Raw genomic sequence first — 15,306 nt, 5'->3', positions numbered from 1 at the left:
GAATTATATTTTTTCCTTGGATTTTTATTCTGGCATAGTAGAATAAGATTTGAAAATAAAATACTTTTGAGGGATATGTATAATGCTGCTAATACGGGTACTTAAACAATTTTGATAATAAAATGTTGTCTGGATTAAGGGAAGTGGTTGACTGCAGCACTTAGGAAGGGTTTTAAAATTACATACTTTTCTATAAGGTAAGAAAATCTTACCTGGAGCATTTGAGAAGATGAAAATGAAGAAAAACATTTTCTAGATAAAAAAGGAGATGGGGGCTGAATTGAGCCATTAAGCATTTTTCAATAATAAAACCCTATTTGAGATAAGAAGTGAACTTGTCTGAAGTACTGAAGCTGTTTTGGAAAATAAAATACAGTTCTGTACATTAAGGACCTTTATTTAAGAGCGTATATTTCTCAATAACTAGTTACCACACATTTTGGTTCAGACAGCACTTGTAGGTACCTTGTAGAGAGTACTGTTAGACTTTTGGCCATTCTCATTCCCTCTTCCCCCGATGACTCCATCCAATACATAATCAGAGAGTGTATAGACAAACAATACTGAAATACAGCATTCATTTCCCCCTTGACCCTGGTCTTCCCCCCACCCCCTGGGTGTATATTCTCCAATGGGACACATCCATAGCCAAAAGTCATCAATCATGCTCTCCAGTAATATTCTTGCACTCCGACAACTTTGGGCTGCCAGGGCGATCATCTAGGCCCATGATGGCGAACCTATGGCACACGTGCCACAGGTGGCATACAGAGCCATTTGTGCTGGCACGTGAGCTGCAGGCAAAGTTACCTCACTGAGCATGTGTATGCCTCACAGCTGATTTTCGACTGGTTTGAGGCCTTTTTTGGCCTCCCAAAGGCTTGAGTAAGGCTTCTGCCAGCTTCTACAAGCTTTGTAGGCCGAAATCTAGCCCTGTTTCATCACTTCCGGTATTTTCAAAAAAACAGGAAGTGATGAAATGGGGCTAGATTTTGGCCTACAAAGCTTGTAGAAGCCTGCAGAAGCCTTCCTCAAGCCTTTGGGAGGCCGAAAAGGCCTTAAACTGGCCTAAAATCAGCTGTGAGGTGCAGTGCAGGTAAGGGGGCAGTGGGGGTGGTGGGTGGATGGGGATTGTGCACGCATGCATAGGGGGCATGAGGGAGGCATGCATTGCTTTCTGGGTGCTGGCACGTGAGCACAAGCGTGCAAGCACGCACACACTTTTTGGCACAGGAGCCTAAAAAGGTTAGCCACCACTGATCTAGGCACTTGAGGAATGCACTGTTTTCCCCCTTTCTGCTGGCAGCTGAAAGACCAAAGGAGTTGTCAGGTTTCCAAGTGATGAAATCCATTTTTTTTAAAAAAGAGCAAAGTCCATCTTCCAAAACAATTTCTTTTATTAAGGAAAGCATCAAATTGGCAAAGTCTGCAGTAATTCCAGATCTGACACAACCCAGAATTACCCCACATTACCAAAAGCTAGAAACTACTTCCAAAAGTCACATTCTCCAATAGAAATAATTCAACGTTGCTTGATGTTATAAATCTCCACCAGCTCATTTTCCCATGGGAAGAAGAATCACCTAGCCTAAACAATTCTCTCCATCTCCACTCCTCCCCCCTTAGGAATGTGGCAAGGCCAAAACCCTTCCCCAATGACTGCCAAAGAGAAAGTAAGAAAAAGAATATATACTAAGCCTAAAATGGCTACTACACATATGTCAATTTCGGACTTGACAGGAGTATGTTTTTAGTTGACATTCTGAACTACAAACCAATTGTTAGCCAAATCTGAGGATGGACATCAGTTGTTGTTTGTTGCAGCCTAAGTATTGTTTACTGGGTTGTTGTTGGTCATGGAATGGGGATCAGCAACATATGAAAGCAAAATGGCTCACCCCACTGAGGGCACTTCAAACATTGGCTTTTCCTCTCTATCAATGCTATAGGCAGCTGTTAACTCTCAATAGCAGCTGATTAGTACTAACAGTACCAACTAAGCTTGCTCCAGAACTAAAGTGACCGATTTTTGAAGCTGGCACTGCCTCAAGGTCAATATGTACTAATGCCTTTTAAAGTTTATATAAAATTGACTTCAGGGTAGATGGGGAATGAACTCAAGCTGTTTTGTAGAGAAGGGAAAATAGCATGGAAAATAGGTTTCTTCCTGTTTTACTACAAGCACAATGAAGGGTTTTCTTTCCATGTTCTTATGGTAAGAGTATTTTAGTTCTCCTTGTTAAATTTTACTTAAAATGAATGGTGACTGTTAGTGCTGATAGGGTTTGATCAGAAATTCTTCTCTAAGATTTTAGTTTTTGAAAATGGTAAGAGACTCATAATGCTAATCTCTTCTTGGATCCAGATGTGGCAAGCATTGCCCAGATTTCTGCTAATCACTTCAACTTCTGTAGCGAGAATTTCCATGTATTTGCTATGGCTTCTGTAGCTTAGCAAAAGATCAGAGTATCCTAAACATAGAGGCATATAGATTTGTTCACTTCAGACAGGATCACAAAGAATTTTGCTGGTTTCCTCACTGTCCTGCATGGATTGAAAATATGTCCTCAAAAACACCCACTCTAATCCTATATCATTGCACACTGGTTGGGAGGATTGATTTTTCATGAGGCATTTTGGGGATAGATTTTCAACTGATCTTTTCTCACAAAGCTCATAAAAGTCTTCCAAGAGATCTTGGGAGAGGCAGTTTTGTATAGTGGTTAAGGCACTGAAATCAGGTGACAGTGAGTTCTAGTTCTGCCTTAAATAGGAAGACAGTGGATGATCTTTGCCAGTTGCTCTCTCTCTCTCTCTCAGTTCTAGAAAGCAGGCAAGGATAAATCACTTTGGAAAATCTTACTACAGGACTAACCCAGAGAGTCACCAAGAGTAAACACTGACTTGAAGGCACACAGAAGCAAGGGGTTTGAGATATTCAAATAACTATTATTCAATTGAAAATATTAGATAAATTGATTAACAACAGACCTTTGACAGATTTTTTTAAAGCACTGATGTATTTATGCTATTATTCTTAAATTGCCATTCAACTCAAGCCCCAAAAGAAACATACAATTTACAGCTTCAAAATATGTACAGATTTTTTAAAAAAAGTTTAATTTGCATCAATCTGAGGTTTAGCATTCCAGCAACCTCTATCTAGGCGGACACTAAGCCTGCTTTCTAAAAAGTGCTCTTATTACCAAAGCATTCTGAATGCAAAATGCTTCCTTTATTCTCTGCTCAGTAGAGCTTCCTGTCCAGTACAATGAAGTAGAATTGCTGGCAAAAGAAGGCTGGTGTTTCATGTCCAGTCCTGTGCCTAGTTTCCTTGCTGTCACACGCGCATAACTTGCCACATCTCACTGCATTTCATTAACTGTGTTCCTGGAACTAGAAACAGTTAAGCTTCAGGAACACACTCCTTGGTGTTTCTTTGATGTAATCTATTTATTTACGGCATCTGTTCAAGCACTCTTTGAAAACTCAGTTTCAGAACACAATTCTGCTCCCATATAAAATTCTTGGATCACATTAGCAAATGACATTGGACTGTTCCGGTAGGACACAGACAAAAGAATAAAAACAGCTGTCCATTTCGTATTATCTTCCTGTTGCTCTACATTCTCTTTCAAGACTGGCTATGCATGGTTAACATGAATAAAACCTTTTCCAATGTTGTAGATTGTTTACACTGACTATAAGAGCAAAAAGATATGATAAACATTTTGGAGTAAATACATCCTTGTCATGCTCTTGCCTTTTCAGGTAGGAACTTGTATTGTTATACAGAGCTTAGAAAAGGAGTAAGAAACAAGAAATTAAGGAAAGCAGCAGTAGCAATAGCAATAGCACTTATATACTACTCCACAGCGCTTAAATTATAACACTCTATAAGTAGTTTACAATGTCAGCATATTTCCCACAACAATTTGGGTCCTCATTTTACTGATCTCGGAAGGATGGAAGGATGAGTCAACCTTGAGCTGGTGAGATTCAAACTGTCAAACTGCTGGCAGTCAGCAGTCAGCAGAATTAGCCTGCAATACTGCATTTTAACCACTATGCCACCACACCAAGATGAAAGGAAGGCAACAAAGCAGGCCAACACTTCATTTCACTTCTCCATACATTTCCCTGTTTTGAAAACACAGATAATTTTTCTTCCATCACATCAATACATTGCTGTTTGTTCTTTAAACTTTTCATTCTACTTTTTTGAGAATCTCATCAAATCCATCCAGCAATGGCTTTCTTAGTCTTCTCCTTCCTTTAGACCCCTTCCATCTTCCTCAAATGTTTTTTAATGATTCAATTCTCCTTTGTTTTCTTCAGGTACTTGGTCACACACTTTTATTTTCTAACCACATTCATTGAGCAGTCATTCATTCTTGACGCTATCTCTTCTTGTTTTAAAACATATGTACTTCTTAAGTACACTTTTCCCACTTCATCTTATTTTCATGTTTCTCCTGAATTCTCAGCTCCCATATAACAAAGTGGGTACTAGGAACATGACAATGTTCACTTCTTTAGACAGAAATATTCAATAATTCCTTGCAATTTGCCATTTTGGTTCTCAGCCAAGTATATATGGTAGTCCTACAGATTAAAATAAATTATTATGTTGTGCACTTCATCTGTGGACATGGAGGTAGCTCTGCAGTCCCAGTCTAGTACAAAGTCTAGCACAGGGGGAGGGGGTGTCAGTGGAAGTCCACTGCTGTATGGAAACTGTATGTATTATTGTGTCATGAATTCTATAGTTTTTTTTCGCAATGCCGGTGGAGACTTCATAGCACAGGGCTTGCCAGCAGGTTCAGTTGGCTGCTGCATCTTCTAGTTCCCTTGGCTAGATGTCGCAGTGGTATGGGATTTCTGTCACAGCATCTTTGTAGTGTTTGCGTGGTTGACCTTAAGGTCTCTGCCCAGATTCCAGGAAATCTATAGGTGCCTGTACAGCAACTGGTGAAGTATATAGTGGTCCTCCATTCTTTTGACATGTCCCCATCCATGTCATCTGATCTCTGATTATCAGGAACTCAGTGTTGGTGACCCTGCACAATCCAAGATTTAATTATTATTATTTCTCTGAAGATGCAAGGGTTTATATTTCTTCCTGTTAAATTTCATCCTGTTAATCATAATTTATTTTCAAGACTGCAGATATTTTTAATCCTTTTCTTCTAAAATATTATCCACTCTTCCTAGATTTCTGACATCTGTAAATGTGATAATCATAACTGCACATCTTTATCTTAGTTGCTAATGAAAATGATGAGCAGTGTAAGGCCCTGTACAAAGCCTTGAGGCATTCCACCTGATGTGCTATTCTCCAATCTGATGTGGAGCTGTTTGCGAGTCTGCTTTAAATGTAGCCAATTATGAATCCATGTAATAGTTGTATCATCTAGCATATTTTACCATGTTATTAATGAAGAGATCACAAGAGACTTTGTAAAATGCTTTGTTGAGGTAAAAGTACACTATGTCCATGGCATTTCCTTAATCCCATAAACTAATGCTTCTATTAAAAAAAGATCAGTTTAGTCTGGCATAAGTTGTTTATGACAAACTCATACTGGTGCTTGTTAACTGTTGCATACCTATCCAAATACTCACAAACATCTGCTTAATAATGGCCTTTGCCCAATGTAAATGTCCATTTGATGGACAGTAACTTCTGGGTCTTCTTCCTTCCCCCTTGTTTTTTTCTTTTTCTTTTTCTTTTTTTCTTCTCCTCTCCTCTCCTCTCCTCTCCTCTCTTCTCCTCTGCTCTCCTCTCTTCTTTCTTTCTTTTTGAATATTTGGGCATTTGCTCTCTTTTCTTCTTTTAGGATATGTAATTTCTCTAGAGTTCTCAAATACTATATTTAGTGGTTCTACAATCACCTTTGCTATAGTATCTAAGATATAATTCATCTGGCCTTTGGTTCATGTAAATTAACTTGAATTCATTAAATGAACTAGATGTTCTTTTGCCCTTTCCTCCTGTTTAGAAGTGTACCCCCTCTTTCCATTAAAGAATTCATTTCCTCAGCTACCTTCCTCAGTTGCTATGAATTTTAATTTTTTTATTTATGATAATTGTTTTTACCACTTTTACCACCTAGAGCCACTTGATGAGATGAGGGCAATACAAACTGAATAAAAAATAGATAAACAAATAGATTAATTTCACTTTTTAGATGGGACATGGCAATATACTTGTTGTCCCAATACATGACTATTGACAACTCCTACCATTTTGCCTTCTTGCAGCTGATCTATGTCCTCTTTGCATTTTCTTTTGTTTTTAACAAGCATTTTTTGTTGCGTGTGTTTGGGGTGTTTCTTGCAAGCCTCAATTCATTCTGAAGTGTAGCTTTTATGATAATGGCCTTTACAGTTTCCTATGGCTCCCTAGTATCTTTTGTTTATATTCTCTCCTTCCATGTTTTTATACATGTTTTTTTTTCATCAGCATTTTAGTAAGCTGTAAAATTTAGAAAGCCGATTGATTCTAAGACCTTCAATGTGTAATTCAGATATATTTTCTCTGAAGTATACAGCTTCCAGATCCTTGGAAATAGGATTTGGAAAGAAAATATCCAAGTAAAATAAATTAGACCTCTTACATAATTTCTTAGAATTTCTGAAGGTTTTTTCCCCCACAATTCCAGAAATTATTTTATGTATTGTACATTTACCCTGATAAGTATATTTGTGATGGTTATGCTAATATGAGGTAATTCTTTATAACTTAAAATATGCATTTCTTCTGTAAAATTAAGGACCATTTTAGTATTATAATGGTATATATTGTTAGTCTGCGTAACCATTCAAGCATCAAGGCACATACTTTATAAATGCAGAAGGTCATTGGAAATTTCTATTAGCAATCATGAAAGTGCTCCTTTTTATTTCATATTTGTTGCAAACAATGTACCTACTAAGACATATTACCTACTAAGCATTTGAAATACGTTTCCCTGATGAAATACAGAGAGCTGAAAACAAAAACCCTGCACATTTAAAGATAAATTGTGAATTTGTTCCAGTTGTTGTTTAAATCTCTATGCGGCACCTCCTTTTTTCTTCTTTTTATAACCTTGTAATTTCTTTTATCAGGGTGGACTTGGGTGTAATTGAATGAAGCTGAGAATTTAATGGCTGGATACTCTTTCTGACACCTACATGGAGTTTGCAGCAGATATTTTCTCTTTGAACCCTGATAAAGAAACATCCATCACTGCCTAGGATGGACCTCTCAACCTTCCAGTTGGGAGACAAGTCTCTACACTACCTCACTGCTCTGTACAGCACCCATATAAATTATTTAAATAAAGATATTTTCTTCTGCCATCCATATGGTATACTATAATTTTCCATACAAGGATATCAAATATTACCATTGGTGATATTGATATGTTAATATGGGAAGAAGCATTTGCAGATTCCTAGGTTTAACTCATTAATTAGAATTAGGATGCAAGTGGTGATTTAACTGTTGATTAAGCATAGAATAAGTTGAAGAGTGAATAAGAGTATCTCATTCATTAACCTCAAAGTGCAATAAAATGCAATATATGTAATTCAAATCGACATAGTGCTCTTAATAATAGTAGAAAATAGATTGTAAAGACAAGCTACCTGAAAGAAGGAATATGTATCAAAGAGATTTGTCTTATCAAAATAAAATTAGGGATTTAAAGCATAGTAACTATTTAGCATGAAATGGAAAAACATTCATATATACCATGATGCATCAAAAAGTATATTGTGTCGCATTTTACAGAATAAAGCTTGCAGATGTCTTTTACATATGAATTTCTCCAGTGGTGGCATTCAATTTTTTTTACTACCGGTTCTGTGGTCGTGGCTTGGTTGGTGTGACATAGCTTGGTGGGAGTGGCTTGGTGGGCATGGCAGGGGAAGGATACTGTAAAATCTCCATTCCCACCCCACTCCAGGGGAAGGATACTGCAAAATCCCATTCCCTCCCCAACCCACTAACCTGCTTTCCAACTCCGTTCTTCTGTGCAGGGCAACAAAAGAAGACCCAGCCAATCAGCTGGGACTCAGGAGGCAGAGAATAAATGGGGGCAGGGCCAGTCAGAGGTGGTATTCCGAACTACTCAAAATTTCCACTATTGGTTTTCCAGAACTGGTCAGAACTTGCTGAATACCACCTCTGAATTTCTGTTTCCCATACACAAGCCTGCTTTCTTAAATTACAGCAATCCATTTAGTAAATCACGAAAGAATGTATGCTTGCATTAGTATCATGAATCAAATATTTGAGCCAAATGGACTGACAAATGTAGAGCAGTCAAGATACTGAAGTACTTTGAATTCCCTGGGGTTTGATTACAGACTGTTTCTTTTATGGATTATCTTTATCTAGTTGGTTTCCAGTGGGTATCTAATCCTTTAGGAGATATCAAAAGTGACAGAACATGGTTTTGGCTACATCAGATTCATTTCTTGTCTAGGCTTTTTTTTTTCATTTAAACATACAACAAAATATTAGATCCTTCAATTTTGATGTAGTTGTGTGACATTTGTGAGTATCGGAGGATTAGGATTAATTACAGGTGTTTCCTGTTGTGGCAAGGGGGATAGAAGCAATATTCATGTATTCATTGGGTATTGGATAATATCTCAGAGAAACACTTCTCTCTTTGCTGAATATAAAGGTGTGATGGGAATGGCAAACCCTGGAAGGTAGGGTATGAACTGGATGGGGACTAGCAAAATCTTCCTTCTACACACTGCATATTTAAAAGCTTCATAAAAGTTAAGTAACATTTTTTGCAATATTTTTTCCAATGGAAAATTAGATGCAACAAAGATATTGTTTAGAATTCACGGAGGAATAACAGAACTTTTGAGAATTGGTTTTACATTCCATTGTATGTGTGTGGCCTTAAGCGTTGTTAATAGCATCACTTATAGCTTTACAGCTTCTGCAATGCCAAAATTCATGACTTACAAAAATAAATGGTCATATCCCTCTTTTCTTCTCTTTTAGTCAAATAAAGACAAGGTCTATGGGAAAGCCTTTGTGGTTTTTGTACATTCATTCTCCCATGTATTTCATATTCACAGGTGGAACTAATGCAGATACCACTGAATCCTTCATCATGCATGACACAAAGAGACACAATGCAGTTCAGTTGAACTAAAGCTGAGCAGAACTGGTTGTATAACCTGACTGGATGGAAGATTGCCATGGATAGATGATTCTGCAATGTATAAGGAATATATACTTTTTAAAAGTTTCTTTTGTGATTCTGTCATGGCATTCGGTTTTTGTGTTTATTTGTGAGTGTTTTATAACAACAAGGAATTCCTGCTCCTTATGGATTGATGAGAAACTGGCATTGGACTTACATTCCTTTCAGTATCACATCACACTGTTGCTGTGGTTACGCTTGTGATGCCACAAACAAAGGATTAAGAGAATAACATAGTATTCCCTCTGTGTTGAACAAAGGTTCTGCCTCCTAATAGTATATCAAGATGGACAAGTGACCTGATTCTTGTAAAAAATAACTTTCGGTGATTGGCAATTGGATTATCTTTTAGTTCTCATTAATTGTGCCTTCTCTAAAATAGTCAATGTGACTTTGTGAAATGCTGTTTTCTTATTTTGGGGAAATTCATAGATTTGTAATGTTAAAATAAAGGATCAGTACTAGATAGTAAAAATAAATTAGAATATTCAGATGTATGAGGGATCTATATTGTCATAGATATTCTAATAGAAACTTCTAGGGAAAACACACACACCTATGTTGTGGTGACAGCAATAGACAGGAGAATCCATTTTATATGATCTGAAAGAATCACATACATAAATTCTACTGGAAACAGAATCACATAACTAAACTGGACTTGTTTCAAAGTTTACAGTCATTTTCTTAATTTATGCAGAATGTTAATGTGCATTGTCTAAGAGTACATGACTTTCAGCATGTGAGAATTCACATCCTATATTGCAGGTTACCTGGCAGTATATAATTTGTAAAACATCCAGGGGTCAAACATGGCAAGTTTATCTCATCTGTTAATATGAATAACTGCATTGGCCATTTATGTACCAAAGCTCAGCAAAGAACATGCTTGACCTAATTTGGATATGGCACTGGTACAATGCCTGCAGCAATAACTCACTGCTTGGGTATAAAACAGGAGTACATTATTAATACTTTTTGTAGACAGAGAGCTACCCTTGGATTTTGTATGACATGTCAGGATTCACACTCACACTCAGGGTCAGTCTGGATAACATTAAAATTTGATTTTTCGATGTGCTAAAAATTACACTAATTGCATATGACTCATAGTATAGCAGGAAAAGACCCAGGGGGTTTCCTCCCATATCCCATTCACTGTGCTACAAGAAATACAAAGCTGATTTTATGGGAGTTCTGTTTTGATGTTTCTGTCAGCAATTTATCAGCCTCCCTGATTGCTTCAAGGATAACTCTGTATAAACTAAATTCCAGTAATCTGAATAACATATTTAAGGTTACTACTGTGAAAAAGCTTTCACTGTATACTTGTAACTGGCTAACCATCTGACAAAAGTGATAAAAAGCACTCTAAGACATAAGGTTAGTTAGGCTTCCAACGTCAAGACGAACATAGTTCCAAGGTACAGCTTGCCCTTGGAAGTTGTGGAAGCGCCATTACTTGAGGCTTTCAAGAAGAGATTGGACTGCCATTTGTCAGAAATGATGTAGGGTGTCCTGCTTGGGTGAGGGGTAGGACTAGATGACCTACAAGGTCCCTTCCAACTCTGATTATTTGTTATCTGTCACATATTGACCCCTTCAAGATGATCCAAATAGATAACCAAAACTGAGTATCACCCTCTGTAACATTCTCCCTTTAGAGTTAGAGTGATCCTGACCATGTTGACCTTCCGACCTGGTTATGTGCTCAGGCCTAACCTAATCCTAACCACAAGCGTGTTATGGGCCCTATTTCTTAGCTATATCCATGGTGATAATTCTACTCAATAAATACATATTTATTTTGTGTTGTTTTGTTTTTATGATGTACCTCACCCAGGGTCATTTTTTTTAATATAGAGTGCTATAAAAATCTCTCTCTTTTTTCCTCCATCTCTCCCTTCCTTGTTTAGATTTTTATACTGTGTTTTGTACAGTAGCTCACATATTATTCTTCTATTTCTTCCCACAACAACAACCCTATGAGGATGGGATGATAAAGTATGGCTGATTGTGGATTACCAGCTGGATTTCATCATTTCTAGTTACCAGCTTAACTGTCACATCACAATATCATTATTCATTCTATTCCTTAACCATGGATTCATCTACCCATTGAATGTCTGTCTTCCCTGAGTTTAGTTTTAAAGTTTATTATTCTTTATCTTTCTCATGACATATAGTAGATAAACCTATATGGCCACAGATGACTCAAATGATAGGAAGACATCTTCTCAAACTCATGGTAGGTACACAGAAACAAAAATTGTGCAACACTCCCCCAATTTAACAGTCACAGCATGCAAGACTGTTAAAAGCTCACCATAGTAGAAGAACCAATCTGAGATAATGATATTTCAGCATTATTTAATAAAATCCTAGGATATATCTTGTAATCAAAAACAGGACAGTTCAGGCAAAGGAGAATGTAAGATTAGATGGAAAGTCCAGAAACAGTCATGGCCTGCTAATGAAAAGAAGATAAGAAAACTCCAAGTGGTTACGATCAAATGTTGATTTAGTCTTATATCACAGTTTAGTGGTTGTCAATAGCGAATCCATAAGCAAACTTTTATCTACAGAAAACCTCAGATTCAAAGGCATGAAAAAAGTATTTTGTAGACAGCATCTGGGCATGCATGAAGAAGCTGTATACCCTATACCAAAAGACTCTTTTCTCAAGATTTTCTCTTTTGCACTGCAGCTGCAAAAGGCAGCTTTGCAATCCCAGGAAAAATGCTTTTAAATGTTTTAAGGAGTTGCGAAAAGATGCTACATGTGCAGCCTCCTGGTATTCTTAAGCACATTTCTTTTAATCTGAAGGATACAACTTTATATTTTGTAATTTATATTTAGGCGTGTAATCCTTTTTGCTAAATCTTATACATAATAAATATTAAGAGAATGATTATGATGTGGAATATATGCCTGGAGTGAATTAGTTCTGTGCCAGGAGATATTATATTATTATGTATTACTTTGCACTATATCCTTTGGCATGTTATATTTGGTTGATTCTGCTGAATAGAGATCCATTACAAGGTGACTAAGTGTTTTAAACATTTATAAGATTAAAAAAGGAGCTTCATGACTCTTAGGCAAAGTGGGTTGTCTATTGCCTCATTAACTAAGAATCAGGGGCAAGTATCTTGGTTGAATGCCTGCAGTGTTACAAGCTATATTCTAACCATTTACTGTACATTACTCTGATATTTTTATGCATTTAAAAAACTTTATGTATTTTTCCATACTAAAAGCATTTTGCCACAGGGAAATCATTTTTAAACACAACTATTTTTTTATTTCTGCCTATAAACTGACCAGTTTGGAGGGATAGAATCTATCTTTGACAACTGTAACAAATGACTGGAAGAGATGTGGGTTTTTTTAAATTTTGGAAGTCCATATTTGGTCCCAGGTCCATCTAGTTCATAGGAAAATTTGGATAAACTTTTCACCTCAGTGCTCAGTCAGCATCTTAGAAAATCCCTCTTTTCTATGCCAACTCTTACATCTGTTTAAACTTTTGAACCCAGTGCCAGCTCAGCATCTATGAAACATATACAATACCTTGTAAATTAATATTAGGGACTTTCTCTTTGATGGCTTTAGTGACTTGTTATTCATAGATGAAAAAAAAACCACTCGTTTTTTTTTTAAAAAACCCAGGAAACACGCAACCAATTCCATTTCTTAAATTGCAACCACAGGTCAGCATTGCTTGTCTGTTTTAAGCCTTAAATATTTTTAAATTTATAGAAGCTTTGTCATTGTTGCTTGCCCCAAAATTTCTGTTATTAATGTCATTTTTAGTGTGTAATAACTTGTAGTTTTGAGCAAAATAACATATTGGCAACTCAAAACAAAGGCATTCAAAGAACTACCTGTTCCAAAGAGACATAGACATGATCTGGCAGTTGCACAGCCCATGCCTGGATTTCAGGCTTAACTCTCTGCTAGATTCTTTGGCCAAACATTAAAATAGCTCACACAATGCTTTCGTGAATAAAGCTTGTGATATGAGTCAGGCTGTCAGCATCCATGACTATTTCTAATGAACTGCTCAGCTGAACAATGTTAGAAAAACTTCAGAAGAAACACCATGGATCTGTTCTCATGACATGAAAGACCCACTCATCACCTTCCTCAGTCCATTAACTTACCATCATGTAGGCAATTACAAATGTTATGGTGGCCAAGGAATCTGTCACTTCATGCCTCACTTCTTTTTTCTTGCCAGTTGGTGTGAAAAAACAAAGTTAGTGGCAAAACAGGATTGGCATCATTGCCAACTAAGGGGAGAGGCTCTTACCTATTCCCTCTCTTTTTCTGCTTATTTTTTTAACTACTCCACACTCTTGCACACAGAACAAAAAAACAAAACAATTGCAGAAAAAGGAACATCTGAAGAGTACCCATTATCATGGATCCATTTTAGAACTTCAGCTTGATAATTAACCCAGGAGTCAACAGTTCCCATAATATGGCTGGGGAGGTCTGATCCTATGCAAAACTGGGTTAGTTTAGGGTTAAATTTAACACTAAATTATGTTAAGCTGAACATATTTGTCCATGACAAATTAATCTTGCCTTGAAATTTTGATGAAACACAATTCCTCTTTATCTACTTATATATTTGTGTAGGTCTATATGCTTGTTAAACATTTTTCCTTTAATGCATTTTTTTCCAGTATCAATTTTAAAAATGAACTGGCAGATTTAGAGACAGAAGCAAGATTAATTTCCTGAGGATTAAAGCAACATCACTATCCTCCTATTCATGTTACTCAACAATTGATATTATTGCCATTATGATTAATAAGTACTGAGACTCATAACCATTGGTAAATTGAGTTACTCTGATAAGATTGTGAAGGTTGTTGAGTATCCTATCTTTGGTGATAGTGAATTATCCCAAATGTAAAAGTAATTCCTTCCTGAATCATCGATCTTTGTCTTAACTGGATGATTTGCTACTATTTGAGCGGGAAAAATTATGAAGTTTTCTATTAATACCCTATACATTTTTTCCTAAATTAGAAATAGTAACATTTTTATTGAAAAAACAAAACCCTAATCTAATCATTTGATCATTCTGGTTGCCATCTTCACTATTTTTTTCAAATCTACATGATGAATTAAGACTATAAATCTGCATCGCTAACTATCAGTTTGGAGTATTGAAAACCAAACCAGCTATGCCTCCAGTAGCAGTACTTCTATACAGCATTGTCTGCAAAGCATTTGAGGCTGCAAGGGAATGGGAGTGTTTATAGTTGGAGACAAATTGCTAAAATCTGTTGCTAAATGTCTAGTTTCCATAACAGGTTCATGAACTCCTTGAAATAATCTGAGCTTTATGGGATCAAAACCAGATGAGGTTCAGAAAGTACTAAAGGAACATACTGTCCATAAGATCAAGACCTTGAATTACGTTCCAGTCTCCTGATTTTATCCTGCTGAGAAATCCAAAGGCTGACTTTTTAATGGCATTTAATTGTGTTGACTTCTGTTCTTTACAGAAATGTCACAAAAGAAAGAAAAAATGTTTCTGAAATGTTGGAACCCTGAGAGAGGTCAGTGTTCTTTCCTAATTACATGACATTTGAGAGGAAGGGGAACAGGGGTCTTTTCAAACATTTATCCAGCTGCTGAATATAATTCTTTAACAATGATCTATTTAGTATTAAACCACAGAATTCTCAATTATTGATCAGGAGTCACAGATGACTAGTCACTTCTGAATCTCAAGACTACAACTACTATTTTTATATCATCATTAACAATATTTAAATATATTTTCATTAAGAGATTAAAAAACATTCATTTACCAATTTAACACATTGGATCAGATTTAATTTTATTTCAGCTCATCTACAGAACTGAGATTGCTTTGATTGCACTCGTGGATTAACTATGCTAAGATACTGAAGGAAAAGAGGGAATTAAATAATTCTTTTGTATCTCTTGGCATCATTTAATAATATTAACAATGGTAAAAGAAAATGGAAAAATCATCAATGGCGTTTTTTTTGTCCAAAACTGGAGTTTCATTATTTTGATTAATGAAACAGATTCTTGA

General features: G+C 36.4%; 1 long non-coding RNA gene across 1 annotated transcript; it reads left to right on the top strand.

Moving 5' to 3' along the window:
- The first annotated feature begins 2,099 nt into the window (after positions 1 to 2,099).
- On the top strand, positions 2,100 to 10,538 carry LOC148128246 (uncharacterized). The gene is made up of 2 exons (XR_015741533.1): positions 2,100 to 2,215; positions 9,094 to 10,538. It is a non-coding gene; the product is annotated as an uncharacterized LOC148128246 (long non-coding RNA).
- The last annotated feature ends 4,768 nt before the right edge of the window (positions 10,539 to 15,306 follow it).

This window comes from Pseudonaja textilis, chromosome 1, assembly GCF_049901715.1.
Source record: "Pseudonaja textilis isolate UNSWEBS1 chromosome 1, rPseTex1.2, whole genome shotgun sequence".
Classification (NCBI taxonomy): Eukaryota; Metazoa; Chordata; class Lepidosauria; order Squamata; family Elapidae; genus Pseudonaja; species Pseudonaja textilis.
The sequence above is the reverse complement of the archived record's forward strand: the minus strand, read 5'-3'. Positions and strand labels throughout refer to the sequence as shown.